The sequence below is a fragment of the Phyllobates terribilis genome, unplaced genomic scaffold, assembly GCF_046119375.1.
Source record: "Phyllobates terribilis strain yellow unplaced genomic scaffold, ASM4611937v1 Scaffold_2__4_contigs__length_985480577, whole genome shotgun sequence".
Classification (NCBI taxonomy): domain Eukaryota; kingdom Metazoa; phylum Chordata; class Amphibia; order Anura; family Dendrobatidae; genus Phyllobates; species Phyllobates terribilis.
In genome coordinates, this window is record NW_027362762.1 from 163,588,534 (window position 1) to 163,614,229 (window position 25,696).

The following is a 25,696-nucleotide window of genomic DNA, read 5'->3' on the forward strand; positions in this document are numbered from 1 at the left end:
GTAGACCTTTTGTCCCAGTCCATGGATACGGCTGAGGACGATGACGAGCCAAGGCTTACCGTTCCTTCGGGAAGTATGTGGAGGGTGGCCCCAGTGTCCTTAAACCAGCTTCCTTCTGGGAGGACGTTCGTTCCCCCTAATCTACAAAAGGAGGTGCTCTCCTGGGCTCATGCCCCTAAGATCAGAGCCCATCTTGGGGTCAAATGTACCACAAAGTCCCTTCAACGGTCCTATTGGTGGCCCCCGGTGGCGCCAGGACGTTAAGGAATATGTTCTTGCGTGTGCCTTCTGTGCGAGAGATAAGCTATCCCGTCAAAGTCCGGCTGGCTTTCTCCACCTGTTACCCGTGGCGGACTCCACAGACAGAGAGTCGGCTGACACTCTTCGTCGTCCTGCTCCCGTATTCTATCCGGGCGACAGAGTGTGGCTCATGGCTCGCAATACTAAAGTATGCGGGGAATCTGCTAAGTTTGCCCCCCGCTTTATTGGTCCTTTCAAAATTTTGGCCCAAGTAAACTCTGTAATGTACCGGTTACAGTTACCACGACACCTGAGGAGTCATGACACTTTCCATGTGTCGCTCCTTAGACCCGTTCACCTGACAAAACTCACTGAACCCCAACCTGCTACAGGCACCAGGGGTGATAATCTTGAGGTGCAGGCTATTATGGGGTCTAAGTTAGTTCGTGGGAAAAAAGGTTACTCAGTACACTGGAGGGGCCATGGATCTGAGGATCATCCCTGTGAACCGGTGGACCACATTCATGTTCCCCTGCTCGTTGAGGAAAATGAGCGTGAAGTGGAGAGGGAAAATGTTAGGTGTCGGGCATTTGCAGGATTTGAAATGGGTCTAGAACCTTCTGTAGTCTCCCATTCCAGTCCAGCTGGGGCTGATGCTACTCAGCATTGTCATCAGTCCCAACGCCTAGCTGGTCCACGAGATGTACAGGTTGCCTCTTGGGTATTTGTGCCTAGCAACATGAAGCATAGGTTGCGGAGGGAGACAGGGCTGCTGAAGCCTAAGTCCAGGATTCTCTGTACTGAGCATGCCCGTGACATGGCGGACCGTGATTGGTGGTTTGGGAGTCAGCTGATCCGGTGACCTGGCACCGCCTGATTGGTCGTGGGTAACGTCACCAATGGTGCGACGGTGGGCAGGCCTTAATCTTTAAAAAGCCCGCCCACAAACATGGCGGCGCACTCTGATCATTGAGCAGTGATGGTGTTGTGTGGACGCTTGGTCTCTTGGGCTCCACGTGTGCTTTAGTTTCTGCAGGCAGGCTAGATGAAATAGGCAGGTAGCTTCATCTGACAGCCTGGCTCTGACAAAGGTGTCGCCTTACACCCCAAGCAGTCTGCAGACACCCTATTCTCAGTACCTCCTGTAAGCCACGTGGAGGGATCCTCCTCAGTCCGGTAACACGCCTGCTGGGAGCACGTATTCGCCGGCGTGAGTCACACACACATCCTAGCGCCAACTGTGTAGTTCCTGTGCTGCAACAGGACTACAGATATATTATTTATAGCACATCTCTTCTGCTGTTAACGGAGATAGTGCGAATTCCTATTCCTGTTCTGGTGTGCTGCAACACGGAAGGGATTGTCATTTAAGCTGGTTGTTTTACCTTCTCATCCGGAAGGTGTTCGGCCGCAGTCCACCAGGCTGCATCATGGACCCCGGGTTCGGTTGCGTTCCATTATAATAAAGTTGTTTGCAACCGTCCCCTTAACACACATCCTCCAGACATAGAGGATTGCGGGTCCTGGGTCAATCAGGCTTCAACACAAAGTTCAGAAGGTAGACAGCAGCAGCGGTCGGCCTCCTACACAATGAGTAAATTATTCATGATCATGAGGCCATCCATCTCCTTAGCTTTCTGTTCCTTGGAATGCAAGCGCATGTATGTAGTAGCGGATAGGCGCATATCCTACCTCCTCCGAGGATTGCTGGATGTTTTCCTGCTACTATCCCAGTTCTATGACTAACATTAAAACAAAGCTTCAGGTGATGAATGATGGATGAGGTGGTGGCAAAGGAGAAAGAGCAGGAGGAACAGGGACCATTCACATCAATATCAGGCTAGTCAACCACACATGTCTTGTAGGATATGTTTCTGTACCAAAAGGAGGGGTTTGGCTACACAGTTATAGGGCATACAGTGAGTGCAATGCCTACCAAAAATTTTGAGGCACTCCAATGCCCCTTGGAAGTGACATGGAGGTCAGAGGGCCTTAACTAAAACGTTTTTTTCCATTTATAGCAACTGGGTCTCCTGTATACTGTTGGCCTAAGCAGTGAATGGAAGGCTTTCCAAAAATTATGAGGGACTGCAATGCCCCTTGAAACAGACGTGGATTACAGCGCACTAAAAACCTTCTACCCATTATTGGGGAGTGGGTCTCCCTTAGTGTTCGCCTATGCATTGAAAAGCAAAAGCTGACTAAAATTAGGAGGAAATGCAATGCCCGTTGGAAGAGTCATGGAGGTTAGAGTTAATTAAAAACAACATTTCAATGCCCCTTGAAAGAGCTGTGGAGTTCAGAGTGGTTTAACAAGACGGTTTTAATGCCCCTTGGAAGAGACGTGGAGTCCAGAGTGGTTTAACAGGACGGTTTTAATACCCCTTCAAAGAGACATGGAGTTCAGAGTGGTTTAACAAGATGGTTTTAATGCCCCTTGGAAGGGACGTGGAGTTCAGAGTGGTTTAACAAGACGGTTTTAATGCCCCTTGGAAGAGACGTGGAGGTCACAGTAGCTTAACAAGACGGTTTTAATGCCCCTTGGAAGAGAAGTGGAGGTCAGAGTGGTTTAACAAGACGGTTTTAATGCCCCTTGGAAAAGACATGGAGGTCACAGTAGCTTAACAAGACGGTTTTAATGCCACTTGGAAGAGACATGGAGTTCAGAGTGGTTTAGCAAGATGGTTTTAATGCCCCATGGAAGAGACATGGAGGTCACAGTAGCTTAACAAGACGGTTTTAATGTCCCTTGGAAGAGACGTGGAGGTCACAGTAACTTAACAAGACGGTTTTAATGCCCCTTGGAAGAGACGTGGAGGTCAGAGTGGTTTAACAAGACGGTTTTAATGCCCCTTGGAAGAGACGTGAAGGTCACAGTAGCTTAACAAGACAGTTTTAATGCCCCTTGGAAGAGACGTGGAGTTCAGATTGGTTTAACAAGACGGTTTTAATGCCCCTTGGAATAGACGTGGAGGTCACAGAAGCTTAACAAGACGGTTTTAATGCCCCTTGGAAGAGACGTGGAGTTCACAGTGGTTTAACAAGATGGTTTTAATGTCCCTTGGAAGAGACGTGGAGGTCACAGTAGCTTAACAAGACGGTTTTAATGCCCCTTGGAAGAGACGTGGAGGTCACAGTAGCTTAACAAGATGGTTTTAATGCCCCTTAGAAGAGACATGAAGTTCAGAGTGGTTTAACAAGACGGTTTTAATGCCCCTTGGAAGAGACGTGGAGTTCAGAGTGGTTTAACAAGACGGTTTTAATACCCCTTGAAAGAGACGTGGAGGTCACAGTAGCTTAACAAGATGGTTTTAATGCCCCTTGGAAGAGACGTGGAGGTCAGAGTGGTTTAACAAGACGGTTTTAGTGCCCATTGGAAGAGACGTGGAGTTCAGAGTGATTTAACAAGACGGTTTTAATGCCCCTTGGAAGAGATGTGGAGGTCACAGTAGCTTAACAAGATTTTTTTAATGCCCCTTGGAAGAGACGTGGAGGTCACAGTAGCTTAACAAGACGGTTTTAATGCCCCTTGGAAGAGACGTGGAGTTCAGATTGGTTTAACAAGATGGTTTTAATGCCCCTTGGAAGAGACGTGGAGGTCACAGTAGCTTAACAAGATGGTTTTAATGCCCCTTGGAAGAGACATGGAGGTCAGAGTGGTTTAACAAGACGGTTTTAATGCCCCTTGGAAGAGACGTGGAGGTCAGAGTGATTTAACAAGACGGTTTTAATGCCCCTTGGAAGAGACGTGGAGTTCAGAGTGGTTTAACAAAACGGTTTTAATGACCCTTGGAAGAGACGTGGAGGTCACAGTAGCTTAACAAAATGGTTTTAATGCCCCTTTCAAGAGCCATGCAGTGCAGCATACTAAAAACATTATTCCCATTATTGGGGAGTGGGTCTCCCATAGTCTTTGCCTATGCCTTCCAAGCAAAACCTGCCAAAAATTAGGACGGAGCAACTTGCAATGCTAGTAACACGGACCACGGTCACCCTGGTGGTATAGTGATGGTGGAGGCTGAGGATAAGGAGAAGAGCAAAAAACAGCTGAAATGAGGAAGCGTATGCCCATGTGTGGGTGTGAAGCAGTGCATGGGAATACACCTCCCGAAATAACACAGTGGATTTGACTTTATGTTACTCTGCTGTCATTTGGTGGTGATGAGAAGTCTGGCCCAATCCAGCCCTTGTTCATTTTGATAAGCGTCAGCTTGTCAGCATTGTCAGTTGACAGGTGAGTGTGCTTATCAGTTATAATTCCCCCAGCGGCACTAAAAACAAGCTCCGATAACACGCTAGCGGCAGGGCAGGCCAGGACCTCCAAGGCGTACAGAGCGAGTTCATTCCAAGTGTCCAGCTTGGATACCCAATAATTAAAAGGCACAGAGGAATTACGAAGGATGCTGGTGCAAGGTACTCCCTCGCCATCTTTTGAAACTTTCCACTCCTTGTGAGAGTACCCCGCGCCTCAGGGTCTGTAAGCTGGGCGGGTCTCAGAAAACTGTCCCAGAACGTTGACAGTGTTCCCCTGCCTCTGCTTGATTGGAGTTGCGTCTCTCTCGCCTGTACGCCTTGGTTGGGCAATGAACTGTGACCTCTGCCGCTAGCGTGTTCAGATGGGAATTTTTTTAACAGTTCTGCAGCAAGGGCCTTCTGGTACTGCCCCATTTTTGTAGACCTCTCAACCTCAGGAATAAGAGAGTGAAAGTTCTCCTTGTAGTGGGGGTCTAAAAGTGTCACCAACCAGTAATGACTGTCACCCAACATTTTGACAACGCGAGGGTCACGGTTAAGGCAGTATAACATAAAGTCAGCCATGCGTGCCAGACCGGTAACGGGCAAGACTTCCGTGTCCTCACCAAGATAACGACTGACCATGCTCTCCTCTTCCTCCTCCCTCCTGTCCTCAGGCCACCCACGCTGAACCGACGGTATGACAGTTGTACAGGTACTACCGTCTACAGCGCATGATACCAGCTCCTGTTCTTCCTCCCCCTCCTCCGCCTCCTCTCCCTCATTGTCCCCCAATGCACGTTGGGATGAGATGAGGCTGGGCTGTGTGTAATCGCCCACTACGGCTTCTTGATCCATCTCATCATACTCTGGCTGCAATGCCTCCTCTTTAATTCTCTGCAGAGACAGACAAATGGGATGCTGACGCTAATGATGGCGTCATCGCCACTCACCATCTTGGTTGATTCCTCAAAGTTTGTCAGGATGGTACATATGTCAGACATCCAGGTACACTCCTGAGGTCTTATGTGTGGAGTCTGACCTGAATATCAATGGCCTTGTTGCAGCTGGTACTCCACAACGGCTCTCTTCTGCTCACAAATCCTTTGCAACATGTGGAGGGTAGAGTTCCAACGTGTGGGGACATCATACACCAGTCGGTGTGCCGGAAGCTGCAAACGCTGCTGCAACACAGCAAGGGCGGTGGAAGCTGCAGTCGACTTCCGAAAATGAACTGACTGGCGGCGTACTTTGACGAGCAGATCTGGCAACTCGGGGTACGATTTAAGAAACCGTTGAACCACGAAGTTAAGCACATGAGCCAGGCATGGTACGTGTGTGATCTCGCCTCGCCTCAGAGCCGCCACCAGGTTACGGCCATTGTCACACACGACCATGCCTGGATGTAGGTTCAGGGGTCTCAGCCACAGATCTGCCTGCTCTTTCACAACTGTCCACAACTCACAAGCAGTGTGAGGTTTATCACCTAAGCTTATGAGTTTCAGCACAGCCTGTTGCCGATTGGCTGAGGCAGTACTGCAGTGCTTCCAGCTTGTAACTGATGTGGTGATATCTGAGATGGAAGCTGAACATGAGGAAGAGGAGGAGGAGGATGATGCACAGGAGCTGTACACTGTGGGGGCAACTCTGACTGACATAGGGCCCGCAATCCTCGGTGTGGGGAGCATATGTTCCGTCCCAAGGTCCGACTGGGTCCCGACTTCCACTCTGTTTACCCAGTGTGCCGTCAGGGAGATGTACCGTCCCTGGCCAAAAGCACTTGCCCACTTGTCCGTTGTCAGATGGACTCTCCCAGTAACTGTGTTGTTGAGGGCACGGCAGATGTTTTGGGACATGTGGTTGTGTAGTGCAGGGATGACACACCGGGCAATATAGTGTTGGCTGGGGACCGAGTACCGAGAGACGGACACCGCCATAAGGTTGCGGAAGGATTCCGTCTCCACCAGCCTAAAAGGCAGCATTTCCAACGCAAGCAGTCGTGAAATGTGCGAATTTAGGACTGTGGCCTGTGGGGCGTTGGCTGCGAATTTGAGCTTTCGTTCAAAGGTCTGGGATATGGACAATTGAACGCTGCGGTGGGACGTGGACGTGGACGTTGATGCTGTTTCTTGAGAAACTGCCATAACAAGTGAAGATTGAGAGGAGGGGCCATCTTTGCATGCAGTATGGACAGGGGATTGCCTTGCACGCACAACAGGGGGTTCTCTTACACGCACAACAGCGGAAGAAGCAGTGGTGACACCCGCTGACACTGGTCGTGGACCATGGGGTTCACCCCACAAAGTCGGGTGCTTTGCTGACATGTGCCTGATCATGCTGGTGGTGGTCAGGCTGGTAGTTTTATCACCCCTGCTGATGCTGGCCTGGCAGGTGGTACAAATGGCCTTTTTGGGGTTATCAGCAGAGTCTTTAAAAAAATTCCAGACTCTGGAAGACCTACCGGTTGTACTGGCAACGTCCCTAGTGTTGGTGTTACGGGGAACGGTTGCCTGCCTTCTGTCTGAGGCCACCACACTGCTTCTTCCTGCCTGTTGGAGTACTCTGCCTCCCTCCCCCTGTGTGCTGCTGGCCTCGCTCTGCGTGTCCTCCTGCCACGTTGGGTCAGTTTCTAGATCATCCACCACCTCCTCCTCTTCCACTTGCGCACCACGGTCCTACGCCTCACTTCGTGGCAATTGTGTCTCGTCATCGTCCACCTCTTGTGACAAATTGCCAGCGTTACCTTCCTGTGGCCATGGCTGTTCAAATATTTGGCCATCGCTACATGGGATCTCCTCTTCCACCACTTCAAGCAGAGCAGGATAGGCGCCCAAATATGGAAATGGACCAGTGAACAGCTCTTCAGGGTGTCCAACTGTGGGATCAGTTGCTGTCTGACGACACTCGGAATGGTGGGAGGAAGGAGCATCAGGGTGAGGAGGAGTATGCAGTCGAGACTCATGGCTACTAACACTTGACCGTGTGGAAGACAGACCGGAGGTGGTGGTTCCCAGGTGACTGAAAGTATTATCTGCTGTTGATTGTGGCACATTTTCACCTTGGCCACGGCCCCGTCCTCTGCACGCACCATCACTAGAACGTCCAGTTCCACGTCCCTTGCCCATTGTAAATGAAGTAAAATAGCTTACACAAACTACAAAACCACAGTTCTAGTTATCTGGCCTACACCAGAATCTTTTAAACAGATATATTTGTGTCTGAACAGTCAGCGAGACACTCAAAATGTTTTTTTTATTGAAAAAAGGCAAAAAAGTGGATAATACAGAGATTTGAACCGTGGAAGAGGAAAACCAGACTCTTTTAAACAGATATAATTGTGTCTGAACAGTCAGCGAGACACTCAAAATGTTTTTTTTTATTGAAAAAAGGCAAAAAAGTGGATAATACAGAGATTTGAACCGTGAAAGAGGAAAACCACAGTTCTAGTTATCTGGCCTACACCAGACTCTTTTAAATGGATGTATTAAGGTCTGAACAGTCAGCGAGACACTCAAAATGTTTATTTTTATTGAAAAATGGCAAAAAAGTGGTAATACAGAGATTTGAACTGTGGAAGAGGAAAACCACAGTTCTAGTTATCTGGCCTACACCAGACTCTTTTAAACAGATATATTTGTGTCTGAACAGTCAGCGAGACACTTAAAATGTTTTTTTTATGCAAAAAGGTGGATTACACCCAGATTTGAACCGTGGGAGAGGAAAACCACAATTCTAGTTATCTGGCCTACACCAGAATCTTTTAAACAGATATATTTGTGTCTGAACAATCAGTGAGACACTCAAAATGTTTTTTTTTTATGCAAAAAGGTGGATTACACCCTGATTTGAACCGTGGAAGAGGAAAACCACAGTTCTAGTTCTCTGGCCTACACCAGAATCTTTTAAACAGATATATTTGTGTCTGAACAGTCAGCGAGACACTCAAAATGTTTTTTTTATTGAAAAAAGGCAGAAAAGTGGATAATACAGAGATTTGAACCGTGGGAGAGGAAAACCACAGTTCTAGTTATCTGGCCTACACCAGACTCTTTTAAACAGATATATTTGTGTCCGAACGGTCAGCGAGACACTCAAAATGTTTTTTTTTTATGCAAGAAGGTGGATTACACCCAGATTTGAACTGTGGGAGAGGAAAACCACAGTTCTAGTTATCTGGCCTACACCAGACTCTTTTAAACAGATATATTTGTGTCCGAACGGTCAGCGAGTCACTCAAAATGTTTTTTTTTTAAGCAAAAAGGTGGATTACACCCAGATTTGAACCGTGGAAGAGGAAAACCACAGTTCTAGTTATCTGGCCTACATCAGAATCTTTTAAACAGATATATTTGTGTCTGAACAGTCAGCAAGACACTCAAAATGGTTTTTTTTATGCAAAAAAGTGGATAATACAGAGATTTCAACCGTGGAACTGCAAAACCACAGTTCTAGTTATCTGGCCAAAACCAGACTCTTTTTAACAGATATATTTGTGTCTGAACACTCACAGACACACTTTTTTTTTTGGGGGGGGGGGAATACCAAAAGGTTAATAAGACGGGTATTTGTACAGTTTTTCCTGGCCCCTGAGACCTGGGGCTAAGTCTAGCAATTTGAAAAGCAGCACACAGGACTGTAATGCAGTGTTTGTTGGTATAACCACTGCGTCTCCTATACAGCCTGCCTGCCTGCCTGATATCTGGGATGGATATTAGTCCTGATAACGACTGTTTGTTTGATTTTGCAGGCTTTAGAGACCCTACACTACCTATTTCGCAGTATAAATCTCTCCCTAACTCAGCAGCACTCTCCCTACACTGTCTGATCCGGAGCGACCGTGTCCAAGATGGCGGCGCCCGGTTTTAAATTCTCGAGGTGACGCTGTGCGGCCAGCCAATCACTGTAATGCCCACAACCAACATGGCTGTGGCATTACAGTGACTGGCTGGCAATCCCTGCATGTTCATTGGCTCTGTAAAGAGCGCCAAACATGCAGGGCGGAGACCCGAGCTCCCGCCCAAGTAACCCGGAAATGCTCGGTGCTAGCCGAACATCCCGAGTAGTGACATGCTCGGGCGAGTACCGAGCAGTGTCGAGCATGCTCGCTCAACACTAATTGAAACACACAGAAGAAGATCAAGGCAGCCCTCGGCCCACAGAAAATGTGAATGCAGATGGTCCAGACAGTCCTCAGAGAATTTCCCCGGTCTTGGACGCAGGTGAACAAAGCGATTGTGGTACCGGTCCTGACCTTTCTTCAAGCGGCCTCACCAGAAGCTGCAGAGGCTCCAGAACATCTGGAAGACCAGTCAACCTCAGAGACAGATGCTTCATCAGCAGCAGATCAGGAGAATCTACCCTCTGCTAGCAGTGAACCTGTCGCACCCAGGGTGAGTCAAAGAATTCGTAGGAGATTACCCAGCCTACTGGTGTTACCTCAGACTACCCGTAGTGTAGTTCACACTGAACCCACGACACCAGCAGTAGACACTAGGGACCAGGGTAGGTCAGTGACAACAAATGTACTACGTAGATCGACCCGGAGTACAAAAGGTCAGCTCCCTGCCCGCTGGAGGAACTAAAGTGTAAGAGAACTAAAGAGCATGTTATAAATAGTTGTAATCATTAAATAATGCTATATACTGTATATATATATTTGTTAAATTTATGGACAATTGGACCATGGGACTAGCTGTGGTCAGGACAATGTTGGATATAGTTACTAATTGGCCTTGAAAATAAATATCAGGCGTGGCTGAAGACCAGGCCCACCGAAAGAGTCCCCTGAAGCGACGCCCAGGGACGATACACAAAGTGGGTTGATGCGGTTCCCACCAGCCAAATTTCGGTTACCCGGATTGTGGTGTAAACACTAAGCGCCGCAATGACTGTTTTCAATTCTAGTTTGGCTTTTGTAATTTTTGACTTTGTACATTATTTGTAATGTGAATTGTTATTGTTGATTGTTAATTTTAAAAGGTATCCTCAGTCCGGGAGTACTGAAGTTAACTATGGGGGAATGTGGCACCCCAGGGGTCCGGTTGCCACAGTGGCATTGCCTCCCTCACAAGAGGTGATACCATGCCTGGAAGCAAACAGGGGTCCCCTAATCAGGTTTTGCTAGCATGCAACACTTTCCTGGCTCCAGACCAGCAAGGGGAGCTCCTCCCTTAGCAACTGGGATCTGGAGGCGGGGTTAGTTAGTGTGAGGAGAACAGACAGGAGTTGAAGTCAGGACGTCGACGAGGAAAGACCTAGGGAGTGGAGCTGCGTGGCAGTTCACCCCTGAGGATTGGGGCACGGAAGAACCGGACACCGGAGTCCGAGGTTGTGGGGCACCGAAGGCCCAGCAGCAGAAACTGGAGGGCAGGAGACTGCAGGTCTCCTGGCCCCACCAGACGCCTGGAGGCTCAGCAGCACTGCAGGGCCCAGCACCGCCACGTGGGAGCGACACATCAGCAAGGCCCGAGCTGCCTGCCACATGGGTGAGCACAAGGACCTTGTGCTCAGGGACGAGGGCCACAGCACAGCTACAAGCAGCAGGGCCAGAGAGATTAGTGCAAAAGGGAAGGCCTACAACTCCACCTGGCGAGATGGATTCCTTACTTGCTTCCAGGCTGCCCGGACTTCCATTTCGAGCCAGTACCCGTGTTCCGGTCTGCCTAATCACCGCAAGTAAACATAAGAGGAAACCGCCATTGAGTTGTGGACTGATTATTAACTCCGCCATCACCCCTGCACTACATCGCCCAGCATCATTTACTTCACTACAACATCTACACTGCCCTGGAGCTAAGCTCTACCTGTGGAGAGCCAAACCAACTCTGCTGCATTAAACACCAGCTCCAGAGGACCTGCGCTGCAGCAGCGGCTGCCTATAGCCGCATACCACAGATGGCGTCACGAATTGCATACATAAAAACTATAAAATCCCCTTTTTACTGACCGCCCTGGGTCACGGACCGGGTCACCGGCACTGTGATATCTCTCCGAGCAACGATCGGCCCGGCACCGAGTACCCCACAGCCCAGGGGGCCCGTCACTGGCATGGCTTATCATCTCCCACCATGCAAGACCGCCAACTTACCTATCAGTCCAGGCTGCACACTTTGCTCCATTACTTGCTGTGTGCATGTCTCTTGTCTGATTGCTTAGGGCGGTGGCGCTGTTGCTTCCTGTTTCTTAAAGTTACAGTGTGCGCAGTCCTAATGCATCCCCAGCCTATTGCTGTGAGTCACTGGATACTTAAACCCCCTCCACCCAGTAGGAGGTGCCTGAGCAACACTTTCTTTCAGTGTGTTCTGTGGAACTGAGTTGCCAGGTCCTGTCCTGTATCTTGTCTGTTTCTGCCACCCTGGGGGCTGTATACCCAGACCTGTTACCTGTATCTGTGACTTATAGTCTGTTTCCGCCTCCCTGGGGGATGAGTATCCAGGCTCATTCCTGTATTTTGTTCCAGGTTCAGTTCCTGTCTGAACTCTGTGTCCTAGCTCATTACCTGTTTGTCTCTATATCCGATTCTTCCCTTTTCCTGCAGTGTCTGAACCTGTACCTAACTCCAACTCGTTGTCCCTGTACTTCTGTTTGTGAGTTTTGTGTCCACTTGTTACTTCATTGCAAGTACCTTGTGTGTATCTGTTTCTGCTTGTCCCATTTCCCTGCCTCTGTTGCTACCTCCTGTGTTCTAGCCATCTTCCTGTGTTTCTCAGTCTGTTCCATGTGAACAGAGCCCTGTCCTGTCTGCCTGCACCTTCTGCTCTGCGGTTACGCTCTGCTCTGTTCTGCTCTGCTTGCCCTCCGCACCTGTGGTTTCGCTCTGCTCTGCTTGCCCTCTGCACCTGCGGTTTCGCTCTGCTCTGCTTGCCCTCCGCACCTGCAGTTTTGCTCTGCTCTGCTTGCCCTCTGCACCTGCGGTTTCGCTCTGCTCTGCTTGTCCTCCGCACCTGCGGTTTCGCTCTGCTCTGCTTGCCCTCCGCACCTGCAGTTTCGCTCTGCTCTGCTTGCCCTCCGCACCTGCGGTTTCGCTCTGCTCTGCTTGTCCTCCGCACCTGCAGTTTCGCTCTGCTCTGCTTGCCCTTCACACCTGCGTTTTTTTCTCTGCTCTGCTTGTCCACAGCACCTGCGGCCCTGTTCCTGTATCCCAGTCTGTACTGGTCCCTATCCAGCCTGCGTTCCTGCCTGCCTGTACCCGCCTGTCTGCATACCAGCCGTGACTGCCAGTACCCGCCTGTGTGCATACCAGCCGTGCCTGCCAGTACCCGCCTGTCTGCATACCAGCCGTGCCTGCCAGTACCCACCTGTCTGCATACCAGCTGTGCCTGCCCCTTCCTACATTCCCTGGTGTGGGTCAACAGCTGTGACCGGGGTCTGACCTGGAGTAGCACCTGGGCCACCTCCCATGTCCCTCCTCGGACCACGGAGTCGGTTAAGCCGTCATGTGTTCGTGGTCGGATCTGGCGAGGCCCCTAGTCACACCACTCCAGGCACTCCTTGGTTCGTGGCCTAGTGGGACCACTAACCACGCTCACGTCAGTCAGTCCGGGCGCGAGCGTAACAATGGTCACTTATTATATTTATATGAACTGCCTCTGGATCTCAGTGGGTCCTTACTAAATCATCCTCTCTTCCCCAAATGCCGGCACACCCGAACAGTTATTGCTTGTAACAAGCGGGTACGGACGCTGCGGTTTGGTGTGAAGAGCTGCAGTACAAATCCCTGTGCCCAAAAAGTCCCGTGTTCTTACCTTCTGGGGTGGCCATCTGGCAATGGTCACACCGAAAATTCATCTCACCCACCTTTGATTATTGGGGGGACCATCTTCAGCCCATTCTCACCCCTCCTGAAAGTGTCACATCGGAGCAATCTCCATGCATCTGACGTGACGAGCCGGGAAAATCCCTGCTGCGGATCACTGCGCGTGCCTGCGGTCTCTGTTCAGCTCTGTCATCCACGCTGAGAAACACAGTAAATGAGGACTCGAGACCCCTGTAGACACCAGGGGTATAATTTAAGTATCCGGTCAACCTTCTCTTTCTCTTTCTTATAGAGGGGAGCCCTGATTAACCTTTTGAGATCATGGCCAAATCTGAATATTGTGGTGTAAATATTGACAATATAACCACAGCACTTCTTAGGAAATCCTTCCGCAGCCACATAGCAACCTTTTTTTTTCTGGCTCCCTCTTAAACGGTGGCAAATATTTTAGGAGCGTGCGGGCGACAAAAACCACAGAAAGTGCCTCTGTTCCCTTTCACTTAATATTTACCAGTTGTGAAGGCTCTGAATGATTCTGGTCTAGTTAATGTACAAAAGCTCCACAATATCCACACTATATATTCTGCATTAGTCCCTCACAATTAATAAAAGATCTACTCATTGCAGTTCCTTAGGTCACTTTCAAACACCATTAATTCATGCAAGTGACTCACTTCACTACAGTATGTTGTCCTATTACACTCGATGCTGAATACACCTGATAATCTAAAATAGGTTTCTATCCCTCCTTACTGGTTTTGGTGCTAGAAAGCACTTGTGAATATTAATCTCTAAACTGACAATAGTCTTCCTCTGGCTCTGTATTACTTATAATGAGGTTTCCTCTGGACTCATTGGAGTGGTGGGCAACAACTTTTTCTCTTTTGGTGGAGTCTCTGATCCGGGGTCAATCCTCATCATCTACAGCCCTAATCCTAATCTACGCTTTACCCTCCCTACTCAAGATCTCGCTGTTAATTATTTTATTAGATTCTCCCAACTTCCTTTTTCATTTTCCAAAATGGACAACAGTGGCTCCAAATCTAAATCCACAGGCTCCAAAAATATTAAACCTGCACACTACACAAAAAAATGGGTTCTCAGAAAGAGAGTCAGAGTCTTCCTCATAATACTCGACACTCTTCTCCCTCATTCACTTCTGAAGACTCATCTAACCTGATTAGCCTTTTGAAATCCAGATCCCCCTTAAAAAGACTAGATAACAACCCGGAGCCTACCAGACAAAAACAATACTCTTCTTATAATGGGCCATTAAAATCCAACATACATCCTATTAATCCTGTGAAATCTGACCAAAACAATCACCTTCTCTCCGTCACTGAATATCCTCTCGCTGATTACATGGACCTGTCTATGTTGTCAAGAAGGAAGGAACCTGGTGACAGAGGCATCAAAAATTCAACATGTCAGGAAATATCAGAGATTGAAGATGACAACATCTCTCCCACTCAGAGTCCGGATAAACACCGCCGTAGACAAGCTCAACCTACTATTACTTTTCAGTCTTCAGATAATAAACTAAAATCCTCGGTCAGGCGCCTCAATCTACTATTACTTTTCAGTCTTCAGATAATAAACTAAAATCCTCGGTCAGAAACGCCTCTGAAAACTTTGTGAGGGAGTTGACAAGGGCTTTAAAAAACAATATGGAATTGGGCTTTGAAAAACAAGCAAATCTTCTCCATTCCACTCTTAATGCTATCACTCAGAGAGTTGAAGCTAATGAAAAAAGAATCACTTCTGTTGAAAATAAGACTGATTCTCTGTCAAAATCCCACCAAGATTTGCAACAGGAAATTTCCAAATTGAGATCTAAACTGCCAGACCTAGAAGATCTCAACGGGTGAAATAACATCAAACTCAAAGGATATCTGAAAACATAACAGAACAATTTAGCAAATTATGTCAAAGACTTATTCCCTAAAACTATTCTGAGCCTTTCTGACCTAGACATGTCTATCAACAGGATCCATCGCCTACCTTGTCCCTCAGGTCTCCATCCGGATTCTCCAAGAGACACTATTCTACAAATTCATTTTTTTGCCACCAAAGAGAAGATCCAGAACTTCATCAAACACAATAAATCTTTCCCGGATCCATTCTCCCACATTAAATTATTAGCGGACCTACCTAAAGACACAATAGATGCTTGGAAGTCCCTCAGAGAGGTCACCTCTTCGTTGAGATCTTCGGAGATTCCCTACAGATGGGGCTTTCCTACTAAGCTCCTTGTCTCTTTTAAACGAAAGAATATCTCTTTATTCACTCCAGAAGATGGCATCAAATTTACATAGCTATATAGAGGCCCATTTCCAACAACCACCACTCCAGTGTTTTAATGGTACATTGTGTTTGCTAACTGTGTAAGAAGGCTAATGGATGTTTAGAAAACCCTAGAAAACCCTTGCACAAGTATGTTAGTGACGCGCCCCCTGGGCCATGTTTGGGGAATACCCGGAGCCGGATCTGTTGGGGGTGGTAGTCCTCGTGGCGGTGACCCGGTCCGTGCCCAGGGTGTCAAACTAAGTGGCGATGTTTTTAGTGGCAGATGTGATATTGTTCGACTACGCCACCCGTTGAATGCGGTTACGAAACCGCCGCTGCAGGGCAGACCGCTGAGGCCGGTGGTACAGTTGTGCAGCGTGGGTAGTATAACCCCCAACGGGAGGGGTATGGCCTCAGGGCAGCGGACGTGGATGATGGGGATGGTAGAATTGCACGCAGGCACCAGGAACCACTCAGAGACGGTGCGGTGTAGTTCAGGGTCTTTACTGGTGACAAAGATAGACCCTCCCGGGAGTACTGGCTAGCGGTCGGGGTCTGGTCAGTCTGTGAGCAGACAGGATCTCCCCAGGCCAGGCGGAGTTGTAGGCCACCCCAACTAACTGTACTCTTCTTGGCTACCTTGCTAGAAGCAGGTAAAAGTAGCCCACGTCCCTGAGTGTACCGTGTGGTGCTCACCCGTATGGCCGGTGACTCGGGGCCTTCTGGTAGCCTCCGCTCCACGACGGCGGTGCTGGTCCCTTGCGTGTGACCGTGCCTTCGGGTTTCTTGGCCAGAGGACCTGAAATCCCCTGCCAGTCGGTTTCTGCTGCTGGGTATGGAACAGTCCCCACAGCCTCGGACTCCGTGTCCGGTGAGATCTCTTCAGCCAAGGCGAGCTATCTAGCTTCCAGCCTCTGTCACTCACTCCTGCTCCTACAGGGCTCCTGTTGTCACTTTCCCTGCAACTGCTCCACACCAGACCAGACTGTGTCTCTGTCTGGGACTCCTCTTCTTCTCTTCTCTACTCTCTACTCACTAACCCTACCTCAGCTCCAGTTTATATAGGGGAAGTTCTTCCCCTCCCAGGACTGGGCAGGAGGTGTGGCATGCTCAGGGTTCCTGACCAGGAGACCTCCCACCTGCTCACAGACGTAATATTGCTATTACTGTGGTAACCAGACCCCTGGGGTTCCACATTCCCCCCTAGTAAAATTTAGTACTCCGGGACTAAACATATTTTTTTGAAAACATAACAGGGTATAAACAGGAACAATACAATAATGAAAAACATGTTAAAGTGGTCACGGCGTGTCCGCAACCAGGTGCAATTTTTGAAGCAACAGGGTGTCCATTTCACCAAAGAACAGGGAGCCGTAACCAGGTAGGGGTCCTGCCCCGAGTCTTTAACAGTCTTTAGTCCGTTCCTGGGTTACGCTCCAAACATATATACAATAAAGTTCTAGTAAATCCACAAAAGATACCTATAAAATAACTGGAAAAACATAATTATTTACAAGCAACAGTAAACAGGTAAATACCAATAAAACAGTCTGAACACTTTAGATCCTCCAACGTACGGGCAACTGGCCTCTATTGGCCCTAGTAGACCTATGGAGCTTACTGACCGGTCCTGAGCTACAGGGTGTAGGAGCTGTTAAAGGTAAGCTGGGCAGCTGTCTACGGACTCTTTGGCTCACTAGGGGCACGGCAGGCTCACTATAAGCAGAGGGTCGATTCTCCTGGTCTGCTTGTGTGGGGTCTTCTGCCTCCTGGACCGGCTGCTCTTCCAGCTCTACCTGTTTTTCCATAGGCACTTGGGATGCTGGCTGGAGAAAGGTGAGGACGGGTACCACAACAGCGCCATTTACCTGTGTCCAAGACCGAGGGAAGTCTCCGAGTACAGTACTGACCATCTCTTCCCTTTCCTCTGCGGGTCGAGGGTTTTCTTGATCTTCTTCAGGGTTTCGTAGCTGCTCGGGACACTTCTTCAGGTGATCTCGGGAGACAATGGCTGTGGTTTCTCCTCCATCCTTACTGATTGTGCAGATTTTTGGGTTTTCATGGCTTGATGGCAGTACGGTGTACGGGTCCTTCTCCCACTGGTCGTCCAACTTGTGGAGCCGTCTTTTCCTCTTCAAGACCTGCTCTCCAGGTACCAGGGGAACAGCGGGAGCATGCTGGTTGTAAGTCTTCTCCTGTCTTTCTCTTGCTTGACAGAGACTTCGTTCAACGCTCTCCTGTACTCTCCGGTACTGCTGCTGCCTCTCTGTGTCCCAGTCTGCTTCTGGTGAAGTGTCCTCGGGTGTCAGGACTCCCATATCCAGATCAACAGGCAGCTTACCAGGTCTTGCTCTCATTAGGTAAGCCGGGGTACAGTTGGTAGAACCTACAGGGATGTGGTTGTATAGGTCCACCAGATCAGGCAGTTTCTCAGGCCACAGACTGCGTTCTTCCAGGGGCAATGTTTTCAGAAGGTCTATCACCACCTGGTTCATCTTCTCGCAGAGTCCATTGGTTTGCGGATGATAGGGTGTTGTTCTTATCTTCCGGCAGCCATACAGAGTGCAGAACTCCTGGAAGACTTCCGCTTCAAAGGCAGGTCCTTGGTCCGTCAGCACCTGCTCTGGGTATCCGTGTGGACGGCAGAAGTGCTGCTGGAAGGCTCTAGCTGCTGGTTGAGCCGTTAAGTCCTTGACGGGGACTACAACCAAGAACCGGGAGTAGTGATCCACGATGGTTAACGCATAGACGTAGCCACTTCTGCTGGGGGTCAGTTTTACATGGTCCAAGGCTACCAGTTCCAACGGCTGCCTGGTGACGATGGACTGCAGGGGAGTCTTCTGGCTGGCACGGTCCTTCCTTCTTAGGTTGCATGGGCCACAGTCTCTGCACCACCTCTCGATGGTTCCTCTCATGCCTACCCAGTGGAACCGCCCGCGCAGCAGGAACTCCAGCTTCTTCCATCCGAAGTGCCCAGCTCCGTCGTGGTATGCCTCCAGTACCATAGCCGCGTCTCTTCTTGGCACCACTACTTGCCAGATCAGTTCATGCGTCCGGGAGTTAACCATTCTGCGGCACAACTTCCCCTTGTAAAGGAACAGTCGACTCTTCTCAGCCCACAGTTGCTTGGTCTCCTCCGGAGCGTCTGGGTCAAGGCGGGCATCTGGCTGAGTCAGCATCTCCTTTACCCGTCGGACGGCGGGGTCACTGTCTTGCGTTTCCGCCCAGTTGTAATGAGGTAAGGGGTTGAACGTAGTGGATTGCTTACCCCTTACACGGTGGGAATACTGGGTAGTCCCATGACGGTGGAACGCGGGGAGTTCAACTTCTTCCAGTTCCTCTGGATCTTCCCCTACGTCCAGTAGGTTTGGCATTCTGGACAAGGCATCCGCGTTGGTATTGGAGTGTCCTGCCCGATATTTGATCGTGAACTCATAGTTGGACAGGCGGGCCATCCATCTCTGCTCCAGGGCACCGAGTCTTGCAGTGTCCAGGTGTGTCAACGGGTTGTTATCCGTGTACACGGTGAACCGGGAAGAGGCGAGGTAGTGCTTAAAGCGTTCAGTGACTGCCCACACCACTGCCAGGAACTCTAGCTTGAATGAGCTGTAATTCTCAGGGTTTCTTTCGGTGGGTCGCAGTTTTCGGCTGGCGTAAGCAATTACCCGTTCCTTCCCCTGCTGGATCTGGGACAGTACGGCTCCTAGCCCGATGTTACTTGCGTCGGTGTAGAGGATAAAGGGCTGGCTGTAATCAGGGTACGCCAGGATTTCATCCCCCGTGAGGGCCATCTTCAGCTGGCGGAAGGACTCTTCTTCCAGCTTCTCCCATCTAAAGGGCGGCTTCTGGTTCTTGGCCTTCCTGGACTGGCCTATCAGGAGGTCCTGCATAGGAGCTGCCTTTTTCGTGAAACCGGGAATGAATCTTCGGTAGTAGCCTACCAACCCGAGGAACTGCCGCACTTCCTTTACGCTGGAGGGTCTTGGCCATTCCTTAATCGCGGTGATCTTATCAGGGTTGGGAGCCACTCCGTCAGCACTCACCATGTGTCCCAGGTACTGCACCCTTGGTTTCAGGAGGTGACACTTGGAGGGTTTCACCTTTAGGCCGTAGTTTGCCAGGGCTTCGAACACTTCTGCCAGGTGTTTCAGGTGGTCCTCGTAGGTCTTGGAGTAGACGATGACATCGTCCAGGTATAACAGGACCGTCTCGAAGTTTCGGTGTCCCAGACAGCATTCCATCAACCGTTGGAAGGTTCCTGGTGCGTTGCAGAGTCCGAACGGCATGCAGGTAAACTCGCTAAGTCCCATCGGGGTGGTGAATGCGGTCTTCTCCCGGTCCGCCTCTGCTACAGGAACCTGCCAGTACTCGCTAGTGAGATCCAAAGTGGAGAAGAAGTTAGCAGATTTTAAAGCAGCCAAAGACTCCTCTATCCTTGGTAAGGGGTACGCATCTTTGTGTGTGATACGGTTGATTTTCCGGTAATCTACACACATTCTCATGGTGTTGTCTTTCTTTTTAACCAAGACCAGTGGGGCTGCCCAGGGGCTACAGCTATCCCTGATTACCCCAGCCTCCTTCATGTCTCTAAGCATCCCCTTGGCGTGTTGGTAGTGTGCAGGGGGTACGGGTCGGTATCTCTCCTTTATGGGAGGATGGTCTCCCGTGGGGATATGATGTTCTACCCCCTTTACTCGCCCGAAGTCTAACGGGTGTTTACTAAACACTCTCTCGTACTCTTGAACCACCCGATAGACTCCTTGTTTCTGGTGTGAGGGAGTGGAGTCAGTACCCAGATGTAGTTGCTGACACCAGTCCTCCATTGGTTTCTTAGAGCCGTTACCTTCCTCTGGTTGAGATGGAGGCAAGGGTTCCACGGCCTGTACACAATTCTGATTGATGGTATACAATTTGGCTAGCGTAGCATACCGGGGCAGGTACACTTCCCTTTTCCCGATGTTTATTATGCGAACGGGCACCCTCCCATGGCGTACATCAACCACCCCCCGTGCCGTCAAAATGGTGGGCCTACTATCTGAGTAGACTGGTTCTACCATTGCCTGGTAATCTCTACCTCTCAGACCAATAGCTGCCCGGCACCAAATCATCATTTCACTTTTTGGGGGCATGGCAATAGGAAAAGGGTCACACATTCTCACGCTTCCAATCTCACCACCGGAGAGTTCCACCTGTTGCCGCCGCATCAGTGCCCGTATCTCTTTTTGGAGCACTCGCTGTTGGCCGGAGCTGGCGTTCTTGGCAACCTGCTGTAAAATGAAAATCACCTCTGCAAGACAATTTTCAATCACATTAGTTCCTAGAGTTATCTTTGGGTGACTCTCGCGCTTGTCAATGTCTACAATGATCAGTCCCTGTGCTGCCAGTTCGACTCTACCGACTTTAATGGTCATCTCTTTGAATCCGATCTGTGGCACGGGTTGACCATTGCTGGCGATGATACTCAAGTCGTCGTCAGGGTAGCGGGTTATATCCGAGTCATTCCAGTACTGCTTAAAGAGCACGTACGGGATGGTGGTGACCTGTGACCCGGTGTCCAGTAGGGCACTCATAGGAATGCCATCCAGTACTACAGGCAAGACTGGACGTCCTCCCACGTATTTGTCACGCCAGTTTGATGGGCCTGGTGATCTTATTCCTGGGGGTTGGCCCTCTACCCCAGGTTGTGCCAGTTTAAAGGACAGTACCTTGCCATATGTCCGGGTTGATTGCAGCGGCGGCAGATGGGTTGTCCGTCCTCGTTGTATCGGTTGCTGGGTCTTCCTCTGGCCGGTGGGGTCCTCCTTGGTCGACGCCACGGGATGTCCTCCGGTCCGGATGCCAGCTGGATCTTCCCTGGAGCAGCAACCTGTAAAGACTGCACAGTTCGGGTTAGCGCAGCTACGCTTTTAGCTAGCTCTTGGACCTGATGGTGCAGGTCTGGAGCCGTGTCATTGTTCAAAGCCTGCGCACCTGCTCCCACAGGCCCTGCCGACAAGGGCGCCGCCTCCTGGTGGTAAGCGGTAGTAGGGCGCCTGTGGGCCACAACGCCACCCGGTGCCGGTTCTCGGAGCACCCAAATGGCTCTGTCCTTGAACTGTGCAAAGTCCAGATGAGGATCCTGTAAGGCCATTGCCCGCAACTGGGTTCGGTGGGCATTGCAATATAGTCCCTCTATAAATTGTTCGGTCAACAGCCTGTCCTCGTTTCCCACGCCGTCAGGGTCGGCCTGCTTAATGGCCCTCAGGGCCTCTTGTAGGTTTAGTGCATAGTCCCTTATATTCTCATGTGCTCGCTGTTTGCACCCGTAGAATCTAAGCTTAATCTCAGCTGAGGTGCGGGTATCAAAGGTGTCCTTCAGCCGGGTTAATATCCCTGCTACAGTCCTCCTCCCAGGTGGCCAGGACTTTACCTCCCTTTGGGCTGCCCCGGTTAGTTGGGCCACCAGGATGCTCACTTTTTGCTCTTCTGTGAGGGGGTACACCTGGAAGAGGCTATCCAGCTTTTCTCTAAAGTCATTCAGGGTATGTGACTCCCCTGACTACTGGGGTAGCCAGGCTGCCCCCGGGATATAGGGCATCGTGAAAGGCATGACCGCTGCAGCGGTGGCGCTGGCGGTGGCTGTGGCAGTGAAGCTCTCCTCCGTATCCAACATCCTCCTCCCCCCTAGTGGACCGTGGCCTACCTTGCGATGATCCTCTTCCGTAGGCCGCGGCTCCGCAGTGGATCGTCAGGGTTGAGGACCTTCCGTCGCGCTCCTGTGACGTCGGCGTCTGCTGGGCTCCTTCCAGGACCTTACGCAACGTCCGTACGTGAGGTGGAGCTCCAGTTCTCGCGCGCTTTCGGAGTCCACGCCCCTCTTCTTCCCGCGCGGCGTCTTCAAGATGGCGTCCAACGGCGGGAAAACTCCACGGATGGCGGGAAGAAGGCAGAAGATGGCGTCCAACGGCGGGAAAACTCCACGGATGGCGGGAAGAAGGTAGAAGATGGCGTCGGATGGCGGGAATCTTCACCACAGGTAAGTTTAAAAGTCTCTTTTTCAGGCACGCAGTACCCGGTGGTTGCGGGCACGAAATCCTGCCGACTACGCCAAAGTTGACGCGCCCCCTGGGCCATGTTTGGGGAATACCCGGAGCCGGATCTGTTGGGGGTGGTAGTCCTCGTGGCGGTGACCCGGTCCGTGCCCAGGGTGTCAAACTAAGTGGCGATGTTTTTAGTGGCAGATGTGATATTGTTCGACTACGCCACCCGTTGAATGCGGTTACGAAACCGCCGCTGCAGGGCAGACCGCTGAGGCCGGTGGTACAGTTGTGCAGCGTGGGTAGTATAACCCCCAACGGGAGGGGTATGGCCTCAGGGCAGCGGATGTGGATGATGGGGATGGTAGAATTGCACGCAGGCACCAGGAACCACTCAGAGACGGTGCGGTGTAGTTCAGGGTCTTTACTGGTGACAAAGATAGACCCTCCCGGGAGTACTGGCTAGCGGTCGGGGTCTGGTCAGTCTGTGAGCAGACAGGATCTCCCCAGGCCAGGCGGAGTTGTAGGCCTCCCCAACTAACTGTACTCTTCTTGGCTACCTTGCTAGAAGCGGGTAAAAGTAGCCCACGTCCCTGAGTGTACCGTGTGGTGCTCACCCGTATGGCCGGTGACTCGGGGCCTTCTGGTAGCCTCCGCTCCACGACGGCGGTGCTGGTCCCTTGCGTGTGACCGTGCCTTCGGGTTTCTTGGCCAGAGGACCTGAAATCCCCTGCCAGTCGGTTTCTGCTGCTGGGTATGGAACAGTCCCCACAGCCTCGGACTCCGTGTCCGGTGAGATCTCTTCAGCCAAGGCGAGCTATCTAGCTTCCAGCCTCTGGCACTCACTCCTGCTCCTACAGGGCTCCTGTTGTCACTTTCCCTGCAACTGCTCCACACCAGACCAGACTGTGTCTCTGTCTGGGACTCCTCGTCTTCTCTTCTCTACTCTCTACTCACTAACCCTACCTCAGCCCCAGTTTATATAGGGGAAGTTCTTCCCCTCCCAGGACTGGGCAGGAGGTGTGGCATGCTCAGGGTTCCTGACCAGGAGACCTCCCACCTGCTCACAGACGTAATATTGCTATTACTGTGGTAACCAGACCCCTGGGGTTCCACATTAGCCCAGCTGAAAACGGTTTGGCTGATTTGAGAAGCTATAAAATTGACCTTCCTTTGAGCTAGTTGAGAATCTGGAGCATTACATTTGTTTGTTCTATGAAACTCTCAAAATGGCCAGAAAAAGAGAACTTTATGTGAAACTCGACAGTCTATTCTTGTTCTTAGAAATGAAGGCTATTGCATGCGAGAAGCTGCCAAGAAACTGAAGATTTCCTACAATGGTGTGTACTACTCCCTTCACAGGAGAGCACAAACAGGCTCTAACCAGAGTAGAAAGAGAAGTGGGAGGCCCTGCAGCACAACTGAGCAACAATACAAGTACATTAGAGTCTCTAGTTTGAGAAATCGACGCCTCACAGCTCCTCAACTGGCAGCTTCATTAAATAGTACACGCTAAACGCCAGAATCAACGTCTACAGTGAAGAGGCGATTCTGGGATGCTGGCCTTCAGGGCAAAGTGGCAAAGAAAAAGCCATATCCGAGACTGGCTAATAAAGGGAAAAGATTAATATGGGCAAAAGAACACAGACATTGGACAGAGGAAGATTAGAAAAAAGCTTTATGGACAGACAAATGAAAGTTTGAGGTGTTTGGATCACACAGAAGAACATTTGTGAGATGCAGAACAACTGAAAAGATGCTGGAAGAGTGCCTGACGCCATCTGTCAAGCATGGTGGAGGTAATGTGATGGTCTTGGGTTGCTTTGGTGCTTTTAAAGTGGGAGATTTGTACAAGGTAAATGTGATTTTGAATAAGGAAGCCTATCACTCCATTTTGCAACGCCATGCCATACCCTGTGGACAGCGTTTGATTGGAGCCAATTTCATCCTACAACAGGACAATGACCCAAAGCACACCTCCAAATTATGCATGAACTATTTAGGGTAGAAGCAGGCAGCTGGTATTCTATCTATAATGGAGTGGCCAGCGCAGTCACCAGATCTCAACCCCATTGAGCTGTTGTGGGAGCAGCTTGACCGTGTGGTAAAAAAAAAGTGCCCATCAAGCCAATCCAACTTGTGGGAGGGGCTTCAGGAAGCATGGGGGGGAATTTCTCAAGATTACCTCAGCAAATTAACAGCTAGAATGCCAAAGGTCTGCAATGCTGTAATTGCTGCAAAGGGAGCATTCTTTGACAAAAGCAAAGTTTGAAGGAGAAAATTATTCTTTCCAATAAAAATCATTATTTCTAACCTTGTCAATGTCTGGACTATATTTTCTATTCATTTTGCAACTCATTTGATAAATAAAAGTATGAGTTTTCATGGAAAACACAAAATTGTCTGGGTGACCCCAAACTTTTGAATGGTAGTGTATGTTCTTTCACTTAGCTTGATTTGGTTTTTGTTAGGTTTTATCTTTTATTTATTTAATATCCTCATACCCACAACAATATTTCATCCCACTATGAGTACCAATTTTGTCTCATACAATGTTAGAGGCTTAAATAGTCCCATGAAAAGGTTCACAATTTGGAAAGACATCAAAAACAGCCTTGCTGACATAATTAGTCTACAAGAGACCAATTTTATTAAATCTAACCATCCACCTTTCCAGCAAAGAGACTTTCCCCATATTTTTACAGCTCTTAATGATAGTAAAAAAGTAGGAGTTATTACAATTATAAAGAACACTATCCATTCAAATTTATAGAGGAATTTGAGGATGACCTTGGAAGATTCCACATATTAGTTTGCTATCTTAATAACTGCCCATGCTCCATTGTTAATGTCTACGCCCCTAAACAAAGAATTTTCAAATTCCTAGATAAGCTTATTAAAAAGATTCAACTAATAAGAAAGGATGACCTAATTTTACTGGGCGACTTTGATATACTGTAGTTCCCGATCTCTTTATTGACTCCTCTTCTTCCAAAAGACAAACCTCCCCCAGTTTAAATTCCTGGCTAGCAAGAAATTAGTTTTTTGATGTTTTTCGATGTATCAATTCTTCTTCTAGAGAATACACACACTTCTCTGATGTCCACAATCCTCTTCTAGAATTGATCTACTGCTTACTGATACCTTCTCTATTTCCAAATTTGTG

General features: G+C 49.6%; 1 long non-coding RNA gene across 1 annotated transcript in view; it reads right to left on the minus strand.

The window, feature by feature from the left end:
- Nucleotides 1–13,552, minus strand: part of LOC141250703 (uncharacterized) — a 177,542-nt gene extending 163,990 nt beyond the window's left edge. Inside the window, exon 1 of the long non-coding RNA XR_012312827.1 lies at nucleotides 13,270–13,552. This is a non-coding gene — a long non-coding RNA (uncharacterized lncRNA). The remainder of the gene's footprint in view (nucleotides 1–13,269) is intronic.
- Between the last annotated feature and the right edge of the window lie 12,144 nt (nucleotides 13,553–25,696).